We start from the raw sequence: 19,213 nt of genomic DNA, 5'->3' as shown, positions 1-19,213 counted from the left end.
AATATTTATTATAGAAGAAGGATTAGATTTGGTCTAAGACAAAACTAGGATATATGGAGAATTTAGAAGGAAGGGAGACGACAAATGTAGGTATAATTTAAGGATTTTTAAAAATGTTAATAATTAGACCTATTCAAAGAGGAAATGAGCTGGCTCAGGAAGCTGTGAGTTCCCCTTCACAAAAAATGTTCAGAAAGTTGGACTAACTAGGATATTATAGAGAGATTCCTTACTTCAATTAGAGATTAAACTAAATAGGTGATCTGTGATTCCCAAAAGAATGCAATCTCCTTAAGATGAGACAATATTTTGATTTTGTCTAAATCCCCCAGTGCCTTGCACATAATTAGAATATAATACATATTCTGCATTAATATGAATTTTAACTCCCTGAAACTAGGCAGCTAAGACAATAGAAAAAGAAATTATCTTCACCAAAAAGTCAATCAAAAATTTCAAGAGCCCAGAGTCAATGAAATTTCTCCAGAATGCAAAGATGAAAACTGCTATGATATTATAGAAATGACCAGAATATCATAGGAAATATGTTTGGAGACTGAGAAAATTCAAAAACTTTAGTGAAGTGGTTTTATACTTTGTACATAATATACCAAACATTAATTTCAATGGATCCATAATTTCATCAGCAAAATGTGAATTCTTTCACTAAAAGCATAGAATTCAACTCATCCAAGCTATCTAATCCTGTGTACCCCTTGTCTATCTCATTTGATAATTCTTTCACAAGAGATTTACCCAAAAAAATCAGAAAACTTTGTCTCTTGGAATTATACAAATACCAATGCAATATGTGGTCTGTCCAACAATATCCCTGACCTTTGCTACCAAGCCCACCTTTTCACTAAATCATACATGTCTTTAATAACACTTTTATTTTGATTTTTGCAAATAATTAATCAATAGTTATATTCTAAAATCTATGTATATACCCTTGTGCATTTTTCTAATATTCTTCCAATGACTCATAATATTAATTCTTCAGCATTTGTCAAATTCTACAATTCATAATCATATACCATCATTGGAATGATATTGATGCTAAATTGATGGACTTTGTTCCAGTGTAAAACATAGGGTTAATTAAAGCAATATAAAGTTTCCTTAAGTCAAGATAATCTTCTTTCTTCCACTATTCATTTCTGGAACTAGTTCACCAACAGTGTCTGTCCAAAATATATGGAAATATCTCAGTGTTTCAGATGTACCTCATTGGAACATTTCACTCCATCAATTCATCATTCGGCAAATATTTTTAAGTGCCTATTGCATGCTAGACATTGTATTAGGCACAGGAGATACAAATATACATAAGGAAATAATCACTTCTCAAGGAGCTTACACTTTAATAGGGAACATAAGTATATATGTTAGTATATACATGATAAACAAAAAGAAAATAAATATAAAGAAACCAAAATAACTCAGTACAATGAAGTTTCAAATGAAAGGAACTAGGAGTTGGGAAAATCAGTAAAGTTTTCAAGAAATATGTTGTGTTTAAGATATGTCTTGAAGGAAAATTGATATTTTCATAGGGAAAAAGGAGGAAGGAATACATGTCCAGTATGGGAGATTTTCAGAACCAAGGTTCAAATCTAGGCAATGGAAGACATATATGATAAACATAGAAAATTATTATTTCACTTGACTGCAGAAAAGAGGGTAGGATAGTGAGTCAGAGAGGAAAGAAGTTTACATTTTATAAAAGAAGCAATAGAAAGAGTAGGGTAGAGTCATGATCAGCCCTATGGTCAGCCCTATGCTCAGGGAAAATCACCTAGACCATTCTAATGGAGTGGTGAGAGACCAACCAAGCGACTGTTGGATTACCCCAGGCAAAAAGTTATAAAAGTCCTAGAGTGGTTGTTGCTATGTTGTAGAAGTAGAAATAAAAAGTATTGACTACTGATAGGACATGTAGAATGATGGAGTACTAAGAGCTGAGGATAGGGCAAAGCTTACAAACCTGGGATATTGATAGTGGTGCTTTTGACAGAAATAGGCAAGTTTGAAAGATGGGAGTTTAGATAAAACAACAAATGAATTCCATTTGGGATATACTGACTGATGTTTCTCTAGTACATATAGTTTGAAATCTCCCATAATCAGTTGATGATCCAACACTAATTAGGGAGACACTGGAAATGAGTGTAAACATCTGGGAATCATCTGCAGAGAAATGGTAGCTAAACCCATGGAGCTAGATTTTCAACATAAAGTGTGTAAAGGAAAAGGGGCAAGGAATAGAGTAGAACCTCATGACACACCTATAGTTAAATAGTATGAATGATGATCCAGCAAACGAAGAATGAGCAGTGAGACAAGTAAGAAGTGGGACAGGGGGAGCATGTCAACAAAACCAAGAGAGGAGAGAGCATTCAAGAGCAGAGGAAATGCAACAGAAAGACAGAGAAGGATAACTGGAAAAACACTATCAGATTTTTGAATATTTTTTGGATATGTTTTGAATTTGTTTTTGAATTTGTTTAATATGTTTTTGATAACAATAGCAGGTCTTTGAAAGGAATAATGTCAGTTAAGTGATGAAGCTGGATTGGAAAGGACAGAAATAGATGAGAAACAAGGAAACAAAGGCAACAGGTATAGGCGACCTTTTCAAGGAGTTCAGGTTTTACAGGGGCAGCTATGTGAATGGAGCACCAGCCCTGATGTCAGGAGGGACTGGGTTCTAATCATGCCTCAGACACTTAATATTTCCTAGCTGTGTGACCCTGGGCAAGTCACTTAACCCCAACTGTCAAAAAAAAAAAAAAAAGACTTAAAGAGGGCAGCTAAGGTGGTTCAGTGAAGAGAACATTGGCCCTGTAGTAATACCTGACCTCAAATCAGACCTCAAGACATTTGACACTTACTAGCCATGTGGCCCTGAGCATGTCACTTAATCCCAATTGTCTTCCTCTTCCCCTTAAAGAAAAATGAGAAAAGATATATGACAATAGATTGACAGGATGCTAGGGTTTAGGGAAGATTTATTTTTAAGGATGGGGACATTGGGGTGGCATCTTTGAATGCAGTAGGGAAGGAATCATCAGATAAAGAGAAATTGAAGTTTTTGAGGGGGAAAAAAGGACATGATTAGGGTTGTAATATGTTGGATAAAACAGGAATAGATGGAATCAAAGGCACATGTAGATAGCTTAGCTTTGGCAAGAAGGGCCACCAGTTTGTGAAAGACTAGAGGTAAAAAGATAAGAACCTATAAGATAAAAACCATAAAATCAAATGCTTTTTTGATAACCAAACAATAAACAGAATAGAATCTTGTATTCTCTTAACATTTCATGAGTAAAGCACACTCTGGTGCAGAATATTAATATTATATACAAAAGCCTGCCTCATCCCTTATCATTTTCATCAAAGATATCCCTAGTATGCATATTAATTCTTCTTATAAAATTTTTAAAGAGGAGAAAGTAAGCATAAGGGTCTATATGGAATAGTATTTATTGACATTACTTTGAATACATGTTATCCGTAGTACTTTTTGCCTTTATTGTTGTTTAATCATTTCTCAGTCTGACTCTTCATGACCTCATTTGTGGTTTTCTTGGCAAAACAGTGGAATAGTTTGCCATTTCTTCCTCTACCTCATTTTGTAGATGAAGAACTGAGGCAAACAGGGTTAAGTGCCTTGCTCTAAGTCACACACCTAATAAGTGTCTGAGGCCAGATTTTAAATCAGGAAGATTAGTCTTCCTGACTCCAAGCTCAGCACGTTATCCACTGCACCACCTAACTGACCCTATCAGTAGCAGTAATATCAATTATTCTTTCTAATCAGTTACTGTCTTCCCCTCCTTCTTTTGATCTTTGTAATTTCATTTTTGTAAATCATTTTTGTAGATTTATAGATATTTGTAGAATTCATCTCTAAGTTCCCTCAAAATTGTGAAGTTTGCTGTGTAAATGCATCGTTAAATCCAGCTATTCTTTCTCATCTGCTTTCTTTTATGCCATTAGTATCTCATGGAACACACTGGGTACTATGATATTTAAGCCCAATGTAGTGATTCTAAATGTCCCTGAATAAGGGGAGAAAGTTCATTTAGAAACACTTAATATTTCCTATTTGTCATTATTTTATTGTCTTTTTCAAGTTTCATTTTAAAATGTTCCTGGGATAGTTGGCTTTAATTCAATCTCTCTCTGGACTTTCTGGGAATGTGATATTCCCTCAAATATTTCTTGCAGCTTTATGAAAGAATACTGCTCATAATCATTCACAATTCTCCTCTAAGATTTCACAATGAGGTTATATTCTAAAATTATGTTTCCCTTGACTGTTATCTTTTTTTAATTGAGAAAGAGATAGTACACATGTAATACATGCAGGTTTAATTGAATTAAATTGAGGGGAGGGGAGATTGTCCCTGCTCAGAAAGTCTAAATGGGAAATAAGTTTAAGAGGGATGGGAAACTCTCAAGAATAAAATTCTAGTAATGTGACAATGACATAGACTTTGGGGAAGTATCTAAAATGTAAATGAATAGGGATTTTTTAATTTAAAAAAACAAATATTTAAGGTTCCTATACAAGAGATGGAAGCAAAAATGTATGACTGGACAAGTATTCAAGATCAGCGAGGTGCTATCATTGCCTGAGAGTTGCCCAAAAGTATCGAGTGCCAGATCAAAATATAACTGGGAACCATTTAATAAAATAAATCTTTAAAATAAAGCATAGAAACCCACAAATTAATACTATCTAAGTCAATATGTGAACAGTAGAGATCCATTTGTATTTGAGTTGGACACCACTGGACCAAGAAAGGCCATTTCCAATGTGAGCTGAAATTTAAACAGAATCAAAGTAGATATGGGTGGGGAGAGAGAAAGGGAGAGGGAATTAAGAAAGAGGAAAATGAAGAGAGAAAGGGAAATGGAAAAGAAGAATGGGAGATGAAAAGAGACAAAGAGAGAGACAGACAACAAAGAGACAGACAGAGGGGGGAAGGAAGGAAACAGAGAGCAAGATGAAAAGAATTAAAAAGACAGCCTGGCAAAATGGATAGAAATACAACATCAAAAATCAAAAATCCCTTAATCTCCCCAGCCTCAATTTCCTCACCTATAAAATGAAGGGTTTGGACCAGAGAAGTTCTAAGGTCTCTTCTAGCTTTAAATCTATGATCCCAGGCTTAAACATCAGTTCTCTTCTTTCTTCTATGTACATATTGAATTGAACTTAGGATGTTATTGGCATAGGAAACTGCTGATGAGGAGATGCTTAATTTAGGTTACAAAAGCATTTTATCGTTGCATGGTTTGAGACTTAGTACGTAATCATTTTACCCTTGAGAGCAATCAGTCCTTGTTATAGAGTTGTGTTTTAGCTTTAAACCTTCCAGATTATGTCTGGTGGGGACAAGGAGAAGGTGAACAGGGGGAAAGAAGGGATCTTGCTATGCTCTTTAGGATTCAGACGCATGAACTTGAGGACTCTTCATCATGTTCTTTGACCTGAAGTTTTCACTTGCCTCATAACTTTACCTAGGTGGGGCACTAAATGGCCCTTTCAGCTGCAAATGGGAAATACTTTCTCATGACTCTCCGTATAGAATTGCCAACCTTTATCCCTATCTGAGTTAAGGCACATAACTTTCTTTTAAACCCTTCCCTGATTCAAGAGGTAGTAGTATGTTTTTTCTCACTATCTGTACCTCATTCCTTCCCTTTCTAGGCTGGAGGATGCGCGCGCGCGCACACACACACACACACACACACACACACACACAATCTTCATTGCTCCTTTCGATTTCCATCATTTCCTGCCACAAAAATTTCCTTGAAAATTTTTAAGCCTTAAGGAGGTCCCAGAGCACCTGTGGAAAGGACAAAGAAACACAAGCAAGCAACCATCCTTCTTCTGGCATTCCTACCTCACTTCTCTTATATTTTCTCACTATTTCTATCCTATTCTCTCCTTTGGTTCTCTTCATGAACCAGCAAGAAAAACAGAAGGTCAGAGCCATCTCAGAGAGACATTCCTTTTTCTGTACTGAAACTGCGGCTTCATCAGCTCAAGAATCCCCTGATAAGGAAAACCATTCTATAAATATAAATTATAAAGTGCTTGGAAACTCAGTTTCCATTGATTAGGTCACTGAAAAGTTAAATGACTTGTCCAGAGACACACAAATAGATGTGCCAGAGACAAAATTGAATCTCCATCCTTTTTATTCTGAGAACAATTCTCCACCCATTAGCATCCTATATTTCACTATTATGCATACATATAGGTAAGCTGCCATAACTCTAAATCAACACCCAGAATGAAATCTTGACCTAAGGGGGGAAAGAGTCTACAGAAAAAAAAAGACAGATTATTTTGAGTAATAGAAATTTTCTAGATTCCTGACTTAGTTTGACTTTCAAGTCTTACACACAGCAATGATAGGCAGTAAAATCCCACAGATATCCCAAAAGGATTGCCCCCTTATCACCATATTTGTTGGCAAAAGAAAAATTGCATTGATTTCTTCTAGGGAAAAAACATTATTATTATTATTATTATTATTGAGCTTTCATTAGACTATTAAACTTTGAAATAGTTTTTAATTAATTAATCAACAAATAATTATTATCAGTTATATGTCAAACTCAAACTTTTGTTGTGACAAGCTCAACATTTATACTATTTGTTGTTAGACTATCACTTTTTTAATAGTATTTTATTTTTTCCAGTTACATATAAAGACAATTTTAACATTCATTTTTAAATAAAATTTTGAATTTCATATTTTTCCTCCTTTACTTCCTCTCCTCTCTGTTAGCAATTTGATACAGGTTATATATATGCAATCATGTAAAACATTCCTATTAGTTATCTTGTGAAAAAAAAACAGAACAAAAGAAAAACCATAAACACAAAAAGTAAAAATAGTATACTTTGATCTGTATTCAGACTATCAGTTCTTTCTCTGGATGTAGATAACATTTTCTATCATGAGTCTTTTGGACTTGTCAGAATATCATTTCTAATAGTAGGTTTACATCTATCTTAGTGATGTTCAATAATTTTGTGGACAGAGCCCTCATATTCAGCAGATGTCATCTTCAAACCTGCTGAAGGAGATTGGTTATTCAAAGATCCACAATTTTACATTGTGTGATGTATTAACCTATCATTTCACATGTAATGATAAAAGTTCTACTGAATAAATGGAAATGATAACTCAAAATCTATGTCAATATATTTATCTGAACCTAATAAAGTTCTAAAAAATCAAAAGAACGCATTCTAAATATTTCACTCTTTGCAGTGAAATCCTATTTTTATAATATGGTTATCCTTTGCAAGGAACTATAGAACTGAACTAAAGTTTCTGTTACAATAATTGAGGTCATAGATTTCATGTCAAAAAAAATAAGAATCTATCATGTTAATCATCTTTGATGGTTCTCCCCTTAACAATACTTGAACCACTAGAAGTCTTCACTCTAGAATCATCCAGGATCGATTTTTCATCTCAGCTTCTTCACTTACAAAAGCCACAAAATAAAGGATTCAGTAATTTGTTCTGGCCATGACAATTGCTAGATCAAAGTCTGTTCTTATTTTAGCAACCAATGGTATAATGTCAGGAGAGCAACAAAAGGTATCCTATTGTTGGTTAAAAGATAATAATAATAAAGGAGAAGTAGATATGAGCAGTGATAGTGATAGATCAGTCTTCAATAATCTTCATGGTTTTGATCCCTTTAAATTTGTATAGTTGTATACCATGGTTGAAGTTTACCTAGAATAGTTTTATGGCAAAAAAAAAAAAAGGATCATCTTGTTGAAGATGTATTTGTTTCTTTTCTTGTCCCCATTTTCTACTTGTGTCCAACTCAACAGTTGACTTACCTGAATTAGCAGGTGTACCAGAACTTCAGTCCAGCTCCTCGATTAGGTGGCTCCCTCCTATTATTCACAGAGAGGACTAGGAAGAGACACAGGGTCAGGGAGGAGGAGGAGAAGGAGAAGAAGAGAGAGAGAGAGAGAGAGAGAGAGAGAGAGAGAGAGAATCAATTGTGAATGTGATTATGATAATTAATCTAAGCCATAAAATTTATTCCCATACTATAGACACTTAGCATTATGCTGCTTTCCTAACCTATACTCTTTTACAAAGAGGAAACAGCTTTCAAGTGAACTCTATAAAAAACCTAGCATAAATGTTTGACTCAAGACATATAGAAACCCTACATCCTCTTGGGTCTGTAAAGAATATTTAGGATATGACGATCATCTAACAACTCACATTTATGAAGCCCCTTAAAGTTTACAAAATGTTCTCCTCATAAAAATCCTGAAAAGTAGATTATTTCAGTCCAAATTTCTAAAGAGAATACTGGTTTTCCCCAACACACACACACACACACACACACACACACACACACTGAGCCTAGGATTGAGTAGCTAACATGAAGCCTGATTTGGGCGTGTCAGGAGGAAGCCTTTGGCCATGAACAACCAAGGAGATAGCCTCAATTGAAGATTTTTTAATATAATTTCCAAAGTTGTTTTTTTTTTTTTTTGTCTTTGGGTTTTTTACCTATAGTCATAGATGCTACCAGCTGATAGCAATTCTTTCCTCAATTAGGTGTAACAGTATTGCATTTGGGGAATGGGTCTAGAGAGCATTTTTTTTTCCTTTCTATATAACAAAGTACATAAATTGTTAATAGTTTCCAAGCTACATAGAGAGATAATTAAACCCATTATTTGATGTTGCTGATGTTAGTTGTGTACATATCTAGAGCAATTTTCATTTTCATGGTATATGTTACCTACAAGTGCCAGCATGTGCGGGGGACAGAATCCTCCCTCTGAGAGATGTGACAACATTGACCTACAACTTGTGATCCTTTGCTGTTACCCCTAAGGATTCTATTCCTCTCCTAGGCTCCCTCTTCCCTCATTACTACGTTGCAGACTGCTATCTCCCCTTCACCTACCTACTGCACCAGGTGTTGAGACCAGATTGTATCGCTGCTGATCACACTTGGGATGGATTACCTTTCCTATACTCACCCCGTTTGAATTTGCCACAGACTCTAAAATTCCTAGTTGTGGAGCCGAAATCTGCCTTTGACACTTATTAGCTTGGTACCTCATTGAACATCTGAGACTTGGATTCCTCATGTGTAACATGAATCTAATAATACTTGTAAATATCTACTTCCTATGGTTGTTATAGGATCATAGGACATGACACTTTTAAGCTAAGGTATCAATGAGACTCAGAGGAGATCATGAATATAAAGGACTTAGAAAATCTTATAACACTAAAAAATTCCAGTAATAAATTATTATTATTATACTACAATCACCAGACCTCTAGTTAAGAGATGACTTCATTTCCTGAGCCTAAACAATATTTATAAAGAACAGGGATGTGCATGTGCATCTGCAATTGCATGCTGGCATGTTTAATGACAGGACTTATTTTCTAGGGAAAAAAAAGATGTGTTTTTTACATTTTTTTAAGTTTAATTGTATTATTGTCATTTTTAAATCTAGATAATCAATAAAATAATAAATCACATTCTGATTTGTAGCAATTACCCATTTCTTGCAAGTCTTTAAAGCTGGTTTCAACTTTTACTCAAAATCAACAATTTTCTCAATAGGAGAAAATTACATGTATGTATATGTATAAACATATATATGTATGTATATGGTACTTTAACACTTTGTAAAATTTAAAGTACTATATAAACATCAACTCATTATTAATCTCACAAGGCTTAGCAGAAAGTCACATTCGTAGCTTTTGACTCAAACAATCAGAGATCTTTTCACTTAAACCAAAGAGTCTCTTTAATGCTAACATCTTTTAAAAACACAAGTGGAAATGGGAATGATTGTTATGGAATTCCATCTATGCTTCTTAGAAAAGTTGTTCTTAGAACTGTACCCAGCAAGAAGAGAGGTAGGAATCCATGCAATGAGCTCTGCTCCAAGAATAACTCCAAACATGGAGAAAATGAACCAGAGTGAATCCTGATGAGGAAATCCAGAAAAAAGTCACAGTGAGTCAGTTATTTGTCCAAATGAATTTGGCATGGGGTTAAACAGTGAGGTCTGTAAACCCTGGGGATGAGTGAGAGCAAGAGTGCACTCCCATGAAGCATCCCAGTGTCCACCAGCATAAAAGAGGTCCCAGACCTATACAGGGGACTTATCTTTCCATACCAAGGCACTGTGTGGAGGAGAGCTGTCAGATGGCAGTTTTGTCACCTAGTTCTGGATTACGAATACAAGGTGCACTGAAAAAGGAGGATCCATGCAGGATGGTGAGAATCTTGGGTAGAGAGGCTCTAGAGAATGGACAGAGAAAGTGATAGCAACAGCAATGGTAGAACTCAGACCTCAAGCCAGAGCAGAGTCTTACTTATAGCATCTTGCCAGGCTGAAGAGCAAAAATCCCAGAGCAACAGGGATCCTACAATTCTGCCACTGAAACAACAGAACTTTCTTGCTGATAGGGAGAGAGTCCAGCATCCATCTATTATTGCTCAAACCTAAACACAGGTCAGAAACTTGCAGAGGTCAGATTAGGAAGGCAGCAATTAATTTTGTCCTAGATCAGACTCCTTCCAAAGCACTAAAAGTTTGCAGGTCCTCAAGTCCTTATTTTGAGATCCTGAAATAACACGATACTCAAAACTCCTAAAAGCAGAAATAAGATCTAGACTCAGCACAGACCTTCCTTCCCTCCAGAATTGTGGCAGAACTGAACTCCAATATTAAGTCCAAAGTTAAAGAATAACTTGGAATATTAAAAAAACAAAAAAGAACCCAACCATAATGAGACAAAAAGACAAAATACATACAAACATAAGGAAAGAATAACTCTAAAATATTTATAAGCAATGCCTCAGACAACATAAATTGTTTGAGCTCAAACGCAACTAGAATTCCTGGGAGAGATGAGGAAGAGTTTATCTGTTTTTAAGAGTTAAAAATGGTTTGTTTTTTTATTATCAAAATGAGAGCAAATGAGAAAAAAATGGAAAAGAAACAAGGAAGAGCAAGGAAAAAATAGAAAGGGAATTAACAGCTTGGCACAAAAAGTACAAAAATTTGTCCAAGTGACAAGCTTTTTGAAAATTAGAATGAACCAAATAAAAGTCAATGACTTCATTAAACAATAAGAAATATTAAAGCAAAATCAAAAGGCTGGGGGTGGGGGTGGAGAAATAGTAGTGTAAAACATCTTATTTCCAACACAAATGACTTGGAAATAATTCAAGAAGAAAAAAAAATTAAGAATCATTGGACTATCTGAATGCCATAACAACAACATTTCAAGAAATCTTAAAAGAAAACTGCCCAAATCCTTAGAATCAGAGAACAGGTAAAAATAGAAAAGAACTACCAATTACTTCCTGGAAAAAAAAACCCCAAGATTAAAACTTTTAAAAATATCAGCCAAATATATATATGCTGCAAACAGAAAGGATTCAACATGAAGGCATCATAATCAGTATCACACATAATTTAGCAATCACCATTATAAAGGAGCAGAAAATTTGGAATATATTCCAGAAGGCAATGTATTTGAGCTTATAGCAAGAATAATTTACCCAGCAACACGAAGTATTGTTACTGGGGAGGGGAGAGAGAATGGATCTTTGGTAAAATAGAGAATTTCCAAGCATTCGTGATGAAAAGGTCAAAATATCAGAGAAACTTTAAATTATGAATACAAGAGTAAAGAAAAACATACAAAGATAAACATGAATGACTAATGATAAAGAAATAAACCAGAATTGCTTACATTCAAGTATGAGGAGATGATACATGTCCCAGGACTCTTAGAGGTAATTTAATTAGATAAAGCCTAGAAATAGTTGTTAAATCTTAATTATCTTAAGAATAGAACTGAAAGAGAAAAGAATACATTGTTGGAGACAGGGATATAAAAGGAAAGTTAGAAAATGTCTCAATCAGCTTACACAAATAGACATCTATATACAAAAGGAGAAGAGGGTATTGGGGAGCTATTAGTATTAAAACTCTCATCTGAAATTATTGAAGGAGGGAAGAATGAATACTCACACAAGGGAACAGAAACACATTTTATTCAACAGTGAAATAAGGAAAAGGGAGAGAGACAGACAGAGTGACAAAGAGAACAAGAGCCCAACAGAGAGGTAGAGTGCAACAAAGACAGAGAAAGAGACAGACAGAGGAAAAGGGGGAGGAAGAATTAGAATAAAAATAGATTAAGGAAAGGGCAACTAGATGGTCTAGTGGATATAGTGCCAGCCCTACAGTTAGGAGGACTAGACCAGAAGTTCTAAACACCTCCTAGAAGTGTGATCCTAGACAAGTCACTTAATCTTGTTTGCGCAATTTCTTCATCTGTAAAATGAACTACAGAAATGAATGACAAGACATTCCAATATCTTTGCTAAGATAGCCCTAAATAGTCACAAAAAGTTGAACACATCTAATCAAGTAAACAAGATTAAAGAGGGAATAGTTGTAAGAAAAGCAACCTCTAAAGATGTAAAAGATATTTTGTTTTTGAAGTAATAAAGAACAGGAATTTGAAGGAGTTCCCATAAATTGGAGAATGAATGAGCAGTTTATGATATATAAATATGATATAATACTAGGATTCCGGAAATATGCTACCTATCTACCTATAAATAAGCTGTAGATAGCTTATATGAAGCTATACGATAGCTTCAGATAGAGAGGGTGAAGGAGTCAGAATGCAAAATGAGACAAAATTTTGACAAGACCAGTGTGGGCATTTGTTTTGATTTATTATACATATTTATTTTGGGTTTTATTTTTCTTACACTCTTAAGTTAGAGAGTTGAAGGAGGAGAGATTTAGAGTGGGAGGATAAGTAAGTAGCTCTTGGTTTACTAAAACAAAATATTTTTAAAAGAAAATTTGTTCTTCTTATGGTCAAATGAGATAATATTTTTAAAGTAATAAAAAGTAATTTTCTATCTTCTATTTTTTAAAAATGTGGCAATGAAGTTCATTAGTAATATAAAATAAGGAGCTGCAAAATACAGTTCAATTATGAGGTACAACTTTTCAAAAAAAACAACAGAGAGAGAAATAGAGAAATAGAGAAAGAAATAGAGAGAAAGAGAAAAAAGAAAAAGAGAGAGAAAGAGAGAGAGACAGAGAGAGAGAGAGAGACAGAGACAGAGAGACAGAGAGAGAGAGAGAGAGAGAGAGAGAGAGAGACAAAGACAGAGAGAGAGAGAGAGAGAGAGAGAGAATCTTGTAGCTTCTGTTTTTTAGAGAGCATTGAGATGAATGATACAAAAGTAATAATTTACTATTTTATAGGACTTTTCCTACTGAAGTTCATAGATGATAGAACCGGGTATATTACTTAGTAGAACAGGAAAGTGAATGGAAATTACAAGTTGAAATATCAGAAAATAAAAGATCAAAGAAAAAAGCAGCTAGATGGTGTCAAGGATAGAGCACTCACCATAAAGTCAAGAGAACTTGAGTTCAAATCCAAGATCAGACACTTAATATTCCCAGTTATGTGAACCTGGGCAAATCACTTCACTCCAATTACCCCAGGGAAAAAAAATCAAAGCAAGTGTAGTACAGTGGATAAAGAACAGAGAGACTAGGGAGTTGATTAGTCTGAGGTTCTCTGACACACTGTATGCAAGTTCCTAGTCAAGTCACTTAATCTCTCAGTCTTCTAAGCATTGCATTGACAGAGAATTTCCTCACAAGGAATTCTAGACACCAATGAAATAAAAGGTCTGGTTCCCATCCTTAAAAGATTTGAGAGCGCTTTTTAATAGTCATATCATGGAATGGAATTAATGTCTGCCTTAATAAGTAAATTATTTGGGGTTTTTATTCTATATATTTGTTAGTTTTTTGTGACATATGATTAGTTTTCTATAACTTGACATGTTCCCAAAACTATGCTAAATTCCACATCAAAAATCACAGGACTGGCGCAGCTAAGTAGTACAGTGAATAGAGTGCTGGCTTTACAATCAGGAGGACCTGACTTCAAATTTAATCTCAGACACTTACTAACTGTGTAATCCTGGGCAATAGAGATGCTGCTGGATCAAGGGTATGGATATGCATACTATGCAGACACTTTGATCCAGCAGTGCTACTACTGGGTCTGTATCCCAAAAAAATCATAAAAGAGAAAAAAGGACCTACATGTGCAAAATGAGTAATTTCCATCAATTGGGGAATAAAAATATTCCCCAACCCATGCATAACCTGAATAAGATATGGTATATTGAAAGTAATAACATGTTATTCTACCAAAAAAAAAAATGATGAACAGGCTGGTTTTAGAAAGATTTACATGAATTGATGCTGAGTGAAACAAGTAGAACCAGAAGAGAGTTGCAAGAAGAAATAGACAACAAAACTGTAATAGTAGGAGATCTCAACCTTGCACTCTCAGAATTAGACAAATCAAACCACAAAACAAATAAGAAAGAAATTAAAGAAGTAAACAGAATATTAGAAAAATTAGGTATGTTGGATCTTTGGAGAAAATTGAATGGAGATAGAAGGGAATATACTTTCTTCTCAGCAGTTCATGGAACCTATTCAAAAATTGACCATATATTAGGACATAAAGACCTCAAATTAAATGCAAGAAAGCAGAAATAGTAAATGCTTTCTTTTCAGATCATGATGCAATAAAACTACATTCAACAAAAAATTAGGGGGAAATAAACCAAAAAGTAATTGGAAACTAAACAATCTCATCTTAAAGAATGATTGGGTGAAGCAGCAAATTATAGATACAATTAATAATTTCACTCAAGATAATGACAATGATGAGACATCATACCAAAATTTGTGGGATGCAGCCAAAGCGGTAATAAGAGGGAATTTTATATCCTTAGAGGCTTACTTGAATAAAACAGAGAAAGAAAAGATTAATGAATTGGGCTTGCAACTAAAAAAACTAAAAAGACCAAATTAAAACCCCAATCAAATACTAAATTGGAAATTCTAAAATTAAAAGGAGAAATTAAAAATATTGAAAGTAAAAATCTATTGAACTAATTAATAAAACTAAGAGTTGGTTCTATGAAAAGCCAATAAAATAGATAAGCCTTTGGTAAATCTGATTAGAAAAAGGAGGGAGGAAAATGAAATTAGTAGTCTTAAAATGAAAAGGAGAACTTTCCACCAAGGAAGAGGAAATTAGAGAAATAATAAGGACTTATTTTGCTCAACTTTATGCCAATAAATTTGATAACCTAAGTGAAATGGATGCCTACCTCCAAAAATATAGACTTCCAGATTAACAGAGGAGGAAGTAAATTGTTTGAATAGTCCCATTTCAGAAAAGAAATAGAACAGGCAATTAAACAACTCCCTAAGAAAAATCCCCAGGACCAGATGGATTTACATGTGAATTTTACCAAACATTTAAAGAACAATTGGCCCCAATGCTATATAAATTATTTGATAAAATAGGGAATGAAGGAGTCCTACCAAATTCCTTCTATGACACAGACATGGTACTGATACCTAAACCAGGTGGGCTGAAAACAGAGAAAGAAAATTATAGACCAATCTCCCTAATGAATATTGATGCTAAAATCTTAAATAAGATATTAGCAAAAAGACTACAGAAAATCATCTCCAAGATAATACACTATGATCAAGTAGGATTTATACCAGGAATGCAGGGCTGGTTCAATATTAGGAAAACTATCAATATAATTGGCCATGTTAATAACCAAATTAACAAAAATCATATGATCATCTCAATAGATGCAGAAAAGCATTTGATAAAATCCAACATCCATTCCTATTAAAAACACTTGAGAGTATAGGAATAAATGGACTTTTCCTTAAAATAATCAGCAGCATCTATTTAAAACCATCAGTAAGCATCATATGTAATGGAGACAAACTGCAACCATTCCCAATAAGATCTGAGGAAACAAGGTTGCCCACTATCACCGTTACTATTTAATATTGTATTAGAAACGCTAGCTATAGCAATAAGAGCTGAGAAAGAGATTAAAGGAATAAGAATAGGCAATGAGGAAGCCAAATTATCACTCTTTGCCGATGACATGATGGTATACTTAGAGAACCCCAGAGATTCTGCTAAAAGTTATTAGAAATAATCCACAACTTTAGCAAAGTTGCTGGTTATAAAATAAACCCACATAAGTCATCAGCATTCTTATATATCACTAACAAAATCCAACAGTCAGAGTTACAAAGAGAAATTCCATTTAAAGTAACTACTGATAATATAAAATATTTAGGAATCTATCTGCCAAGGGAAAATCAGAAACTTTATGAGCAAAATTACAGACCACTTTTCACACAAATTAAGTCTGATCTAACCAATTGGAAAAATATTAAATGCTCTTGGATAGGGCGAGCAAATATAATAAAGATGACAATATTACCTAAACTAATCTATTTATTTAGCGCTATACCAATCAGACTCCCAAATAACTATTTTAATGACCTAGAAAAAATAACAACAAAGTTCATATGGAAAACAAAAGGTCAAGAATTTCAAGGGAATTAATGAAAAAAAAATCAAATGATGGTGGCTTAGCTGTACCAGATCTAAAATTATATTATAGAGCAGCAGTTACCAAAACTATTTGGTATTGGCTAAGGAATAGATTAGTTGATCAGTGGAATAGAGTAGGTTCAAGGGATAAAACAGTCAACAAATATAGCAACCTAGTCTTTGACAAACCCAAAGATCCCAGCTTTTGGGATAAGAACTTACTGTTTGATAAAAATTGCTGGGAAAATTGGAAACTAGTATGGCAGAAACTAGGCATTGATCCATACTTAACGCCGTACACCAAGATAAGGTCAAAATGGGTTCATGACCTAGGCATAAAGAATGAAATCATTAATAAATTAGAGGAACATAGGATAGTTTACCTCTCAGACCTGTGGAAGGGGAAGGTCTTTATGACCAAAGCAGAACTAGAGATCATTACTGATCACAAAATAGAAAATTTCGATTATACCAAACTGAAAAGTTTTTGTACAAACAAAACTAATGCAGACAAGATTAGAAGGGAAGCAATAAACTGGGAAAATATTTTTACAGTCAAAGGTTCTGATAAAGGCCTCATTTCCAAAATATATAGAGAATTAACTCTAATTTATAAAAATCAAGCCATTCTCCAATTGAAAAATGGTCAAAGGATATGAACAGACAATTCTCAGATGAAGAAATTGAAACTATTTCTAGTCATATGAAAAGATGCTCCAAGTCATTATTAATCAGAGAAATGCAAATTAAGACAACTCTAAGATACCACTACACACCTGTCAGATTGGCTAAGATGACAGGAAAAATAATGATGATTGTTGGAGGGATGTGGGAAAACTGGGACATTGATTCATTGTTGGTGGAGTTGTGAACGAATCCAACCATTTTGGAGAGTAGTTTGGAACTATGCTCAAAAAGTTATCAAACTGTGCATACCCTTTGATCCAGCAGTGTTACTACTGGGATTATATCCCAAAGAGATTATAAAGAAGGAAAGGGACCTGTATGTGCACGAATGTTTGTGGCAGCCCTTTTGTAGTGGCTAGAAACTGGAAACTGAATGGATGTCCATCAGTTGGAGAATGGCTGAATAAATTGTGGTATATGAAAATTATGGAATATTACTGTTCTGTAAGAAATGACCAACAGGATGATTTCAGAAAGGCCTGGAGAGACTTACACGAACTGATGCTGAGTGAAATGAGCAGGACCAGGAGATCATTATATACTTCAACAACAATACTAGATGATGACCAGTTCTGATGGATCAGGCCATCCTCAGCAACAAGATCAACCAAATCATTTCTAATGGAGCAGTAATGAACTGAACCAGCTATACCCAGAAAAAGAACTCTGGGAGATGACTAAAACCATTACATTGAATTCCTAATCCCTATATTTATGCACACCTGCATTTTTGATTTCCTTCACAAGCTAATTGTACAATAATTCAGAGTCTGATTCTTTTTGTACAGTAAAATAATGTTTTGGTCATGTATACTTATTATGTATCTAAGTTATATTTTAATATATTTAGCATATACTGGTCATCCTGCCATTTAGGGGAGGGTGGGGGGTAAGAGGTGAAAAATTGGAACAAGAGGTTTGGCAATTGTTAATGCTGTAAAGTTACCCATGTATATATCCTGTAAATAAAAGGCTATTAAATTAAAAAAAAAAAAAAAAAGAAAAAGAAACAAGTAGAACCAGGAAAACATAGAACATAATAACAGCAGCTCTGTGCAATGATCAACTATGGCAGACTTGGTTTTTCTCAGCAGTTCATTGATCCAAAGAAATAACTTTAGATGGAAAATGTCATCTACATTCATGGAAAGAACTATGAAGACTGAATATAAATCATACTTTTTTCTTTCTTCTGTTTTTTTCTTATTTTCTTATTTTTTTCCTTTTGTTCTGATTTTCTCAGAATATTATTATTAATATGGAAATATGTAAGAAATGATTGTACATGTAATTGGGGAAAATGAAAAAAAAAATTCCCCAAAAAATAAAATTTGATTTTAAAAAATTTAAAAACAAAAAATATCTATTGTTTGGCATTTTTGATACTTAGATATGCTAAGATAGGATGTTGAATCAGTATTTTTTTTTTAATTAAAGTTCATGCCTGCCCAGAGGGCTATAAAACTATGCATACCCTTTGATCCAGGGGTATCTCTATTGGATCCATATCCCAAAAAGATCACAAAGGAGGGAAAAGAACCTACATGTACAAAAATGTTTGAGATCCCTTTTTGTAGTGGCAAGGAACTAGAAATTGAGTGCATGCCTGCCCAACAGTTGGGGAATGACTGAATAAGTAATGGTACATGAATGTAATGGAATAGCAGTGTTCTTTAAGAAATGAGCAGACTGTTTTCAGAAAAGCTTGGAGAGACTTAGATGAATCAATGCTAAGTGAATTAAGTAGAACCAAGATAACATTGTATACAGCAACAATAAGATTATGTGATGATTAACTTGACTCTTTTCAACAATGAGATGATTCAACGTAATTCCAATAAAGTTAGAATGGAAAGTACCATCCACATCTAGAGAGTTTTGAAGACTGAATATGGACCAAAGCACAGCATCTTCATCTTTTTGTTGTTGTTGTTTCTTTGCTTGGATTTTTTTTTTTGCATTTT

This window comes from Sarcophilus harrisii, chromosome 6, assembly GCF_902635505.1.
Source record: "Sarcophilus harrisii chromosome 6, mSarHar1.11, whole genome shotgun sequence".
Taxonomy (NCBI): domain Eukaryota; kingdom Metazoa; phylum Chordata; class Mammalia; order Dasyuromorphia; family Dasyuridae; genus Sarcophilus; species Sarcophilus harrisii.
The sequence above is the reverse complement of the archived record's forward strand: the minus strand, read 5'-3'. Positions refer to the sequence as shown.